The sequence below is a fragment of the Erythrolamprus reginae genome, chromosome 2 (assembly GCF_031021105.1).
Source record: "Erythrolamprus reginae isolate rEryReg1 chromosome 2, rEryReg1.hap1, whole genome shotgun sequence".
Taxonomy (NCBI): domain Eukaryota; kingdom Metazoa; phylum Chordata; class Lepidosauria; order Squamata; family Dipsadidae; genus Erythrolamprus; species Erythrolamprus reginae.
Window position 1 is genome coordinate 238667571 of NC_091951.1, and position 4368 is coordinate 238671938.

Sequence of the window (4368 nt, forward strand, 5' to 3'; positions counted from 1 at the left end):
TGCAAATAATTCTTGCTGTTGTAGGACTATGGGTGACTCCCGTTGTTCTTGCCTTTAAATAAGCAAGCTCGAAAAGACCCTAATTGGCTATGTATCTTCTCAATCTGAATAAGATGCTTAACTGTGGATTATCCATTATGTAAAAACCATCATCTGTAATCTTTGTACTGGACTGTCTATCTTCAATTATCAATCCACACATCTTTTACATAACAGAAGAAACCATCCCAAGCCCAAAACTTCTAGAACAAATATGTCACTTTAGCCCAGAGGTCTTCAAACTTGGCAATTTTAAGACTTGTGGACTTCAACTTCCAGAATTCTCCAGCCAGCATAACCATGCTGGCTGGAGAATTCTGGGAGCCGATGTCCACAAGTCTTAAAGTTGCCAAGTCTGGAGACCCCCGTTTAGCCTATATGAAACATAAGCCAGTTAAATATGCAGAAGTCAATTTTAAAACCGCACCATAAGATCTGCATTAGGTGAAACATATCTTTTTCCAGCTATTCCCCTGCCCACTTAGCTTTTGCAAAATATTTAATACCAATGAGACATTTATACCATTTTAATTCCTTCTTGAGAAAAGCAATACAAAAGCTCTTTGCTCACACATATCTTACCAGCCAAGGACTAATAAACCAAGAGGACCTCATCTTTGTCTTCATTGAAGTTTACCTTTCTAATTTCTCAATTTTCCCCCTTTTCTTTTGCACCTTTGCCTTTCTATTCTTCTTTCTTTTAATTTGCATTAGATCATGAAAAAACAGGTTTTTTATTATAATTAATACAGGTAGTCCTCAATGTATGACCATAATTGACCACAAAATGTATGTTGCTAAGTGTTGTGTTTGGACCTGGGCCAGCCGTTGCTCCCACAGATGGGAGAGACGCGGGACAAAGTGAATGTGAAAGCCTGGCTGACAGCCAGGAAGATGTGGCAGACAGCCAGGAAGATGTGGCAGACAGCCAGGAAGATGTGGCAGACAGCCAGGAGGATTCAGCAGACAGCCCAGGGGATTTGGCCTGCAGTCCCTCAGACAGTCTTTCCTCGCTCAGTTCGTCGGCAGATCAATATATTGATCTACGTAGCCGAAGAGCTATGCAAAGAAGGGATCGCTTTAAGGAGTATTACAAATCATTATAGGAGCACCTGGGCTGGGTGTGGTTCCCTTAATGAGGGCTAAAGGGATAAAAAGGGAACAAGGGCCAAGGCAAACTGTGGCTGTTTATCTGTGTTGTTTTGTGGTTCCTGCTTTGAAGTTTCTGTGCCGTTGGAGTTTTCAACCCAGCTTTTTCAGACAAGTGGGAGGTGAAAACTCTGGGACTTGCTGTTTGCTTCAAAGATTCAAAAGGACTCCTGAAACGTCTTTGCTCATTCCAGGTTGTCTTTGTTTGTTTTTCCCTGTGCTTTTTGTATGCGGCTGAAGTAAGCCTTGCATTGTTTTTGGACATTAAGAACTGTTTTTTGCGTAAGCTATTTTTATTTATCTAATACAAATTTGCTGATTAGCAGAGCATGTGTGTGTTTGATTTCTTTTCACTGTACTATTACGCATTGCCGAGCCAGTCAGGCAGAACACTAAGTGAGAAATTTGTTGAGTTTTGCCCCATTTTATTACTTTTCTTGCCACAGTTATTTACTGCAGTTGTTAAATTAGTAGCATAGCTGTTAAGTGAATCTGATATCCCCGTTGACTTTACTGATCAAAAGCAAAAAGATTGCTCATATGACTCTACAACCGTCATAAATGTGAGTCAGTTGTCAAGCATCTGAATGTAAATGACCATGGGGTTATAAGTGTGAAAAATGGTCATAACTCACTTTTTTAAGGGCTGTTGTAACTTCAAAGAGTCACTAAGCGAACGGTTATAAGTCGAGGACTACCTGTATAAGAAATTCATTAGAATCCATTTATCTCTGAGAATAGATTATCCTACATTGATTGCTAATGCTGAGATTTATAGTGACTAAAGACCAAATCTCATTAGGAAACATAAACACATAGAAAACCAGCTTTATCAATGAGCATCCACTTCGATTATAATTTTTAATACAACAGATTATATTTAGTTAATTGTAGAAATGTAATAAACATCTCCTTTTTCTATTCTCCAAAGCTATTGGAGAAAGGAGATTGACACATGCTTTTGTCACATTTTTAAAAAATTATCCTAGTAACTAGTGTTGGGCGAACTCAACGAAGTACGGGTTCGGCGAACTCACCCGAACTTTGCCGTGAAGTTCGGGTGAGTTGACCGAACCCAAACCCAAACTTTTGCTTGCAGCAAGCCACTGCGGCGTCTTTTTCTGTAAAAATAAACAAGGAGGTGGGGAATTCCCACCTTTTATTTTTACAGAATTCCATTTATTTTTACAGAAAAGTGGTGCTGCAAGCAAAAGGAGGTGGGAAATCCCACGAAGGGATTCCGGGGGCGGGGCTTTGACGTCACGGAGGCTCCTTCCTCCCCATTTGGACCGGCCAGGAAGTAGTCTCCGTGATGTCAAAGCCCCGCCCCCAGAATCTCTTCATGGGATTTCCCACCTCCTTTTGCTTGCAGCGCCGCAAGCAAAAGGAGGTGGGAAATCCCACGTTGTGATTCCCCACTCTCCTTACAGGTGGCGGTATTTCGCGGTGTTTGAACCCAAACTCGAACTTTACCCGAACTTTTTAAAAAGTTCGGTTTCGGCATGCCAAACACTGCAAAGTTCGGCATGAACCCAAACTTTGCAGGTTCAGCTCACCCAACACTACTAGTAACATAATTCTTCCTCTTTCATCTTTTGTGGCATACCTAGAACATAAGAATGGGTTACATAGGACTAGATTATTCACTGATTATATTCCTTTCACACAAGGTCAGCTCACAACCAACAACCAGATTCAGGCAACAGTAGGTCATAAATCTGATGGGCATTCTAGTCATTCAACAGTTGAGAAATAAAATCATCAGTACATCTATAGTTTTCTTGTAATCAAGTAATCAAATCATTTGTTAGTTGCGAAGTCATGTCTGACACATGGTGACCTCATGGACAATGTTCCACCAGGCCTTTATGTCCTCTACCATCCCCCAGAGTCCATTTAAGCTCATGCTGACTGCTTCAGTCACTCCATCCAGCCACCTCATTCTCTGTTGTCCCATGCTTCTTTTGCCCTTCTCATTAGGTGGCCAAAGTATTTGAGTTTCATCTTCCGGATCTGGCCTTCTAAAGAGCAGCCAGGGTTGATCTCCTCTAGGATTGACTGATTGGATCACCTTGCAATCCAAGGGACTTGCAGGAGTCTTCTCCAGCACCATAGTTCAATTCTTTGGCATTCTGCCTTTCTTATGGCAGTCAACTTTCACAGCCATGCATTGCAACTAGGAAAGCCATAGCCTTGACTATACACACTTTTGTTGGCAGGGTGATATCTTGCTTTTTTAGTATGCTGTCTAGATTTGCCATAGCTTTCCTCCCCAGGAGCAAATGTCTTTTAATTTCTTGACTGTAGTTCCCATCTTGGAGCCCAAGAAAATAAAATCTGTCACTACCTCCATTTTTTTTACTTTTAAGAGCATGAAATTGCTTCAAACTTGATCTAAGGATGAGAGTGACAGAGATGGCACTGAAACAACAAGTATAATATTGATTAACCCTATCAAAATTTGCCTACAGGTTCATCAGTCATATAAAATTCATGTTTATTTGTCAGGATGTTGCTTAGCTCTTTTGTAGCCCATGTACAGTATGTTCTTAAGGTGGGATAGTGTGAAGTAAGAAGTCAGGGAATCTCACTCCTATCCCATTGCATTTTCTTCATAAAGTGGGTATGATCAAAGTGAATTTTTGCTTGCTATATGATCCTGTTGGGGATTTAATACAGTGAGATGTATTAAAAGATGCCTACAAGCAAAGAAGGCCTTGTAAAATTGTCCTTATGCATAGGATTGACATCATCCTGTTCTTCTAGGGTGTGGTGGGTCTTCAAATTCTTGATACATGTTTTCAATCAGTAATGATACCATAGGAGATGACCAGGCTGAACCCGAGGAGGAGGAGTCAAGTGTGTCATCAGTCTTGAATTCCTTCCTTAGATCTCACAGGAAATCCAAGTCTAGCCCACTTTGAATTCTTATCTACCACCAATTTGATTTGACTGTTAGTGTTCTGTCAGACTCTCTGGTAGAATCCTCCCGAAAATTCACAGGTACAAATTTCAGACACACACGTTTGAAAATTCAAAACAATGTTCTTTATAATGAAAATTCACTTAAACTAACCCCTCTTTTTGTATTGCAAAGAGCACTCATCTCCAAACAAACTGGTAATTTGTACAAGTCCCTTATCAGTTCTGTGATACTTACCTTGCAGCTGTGAGGCAATT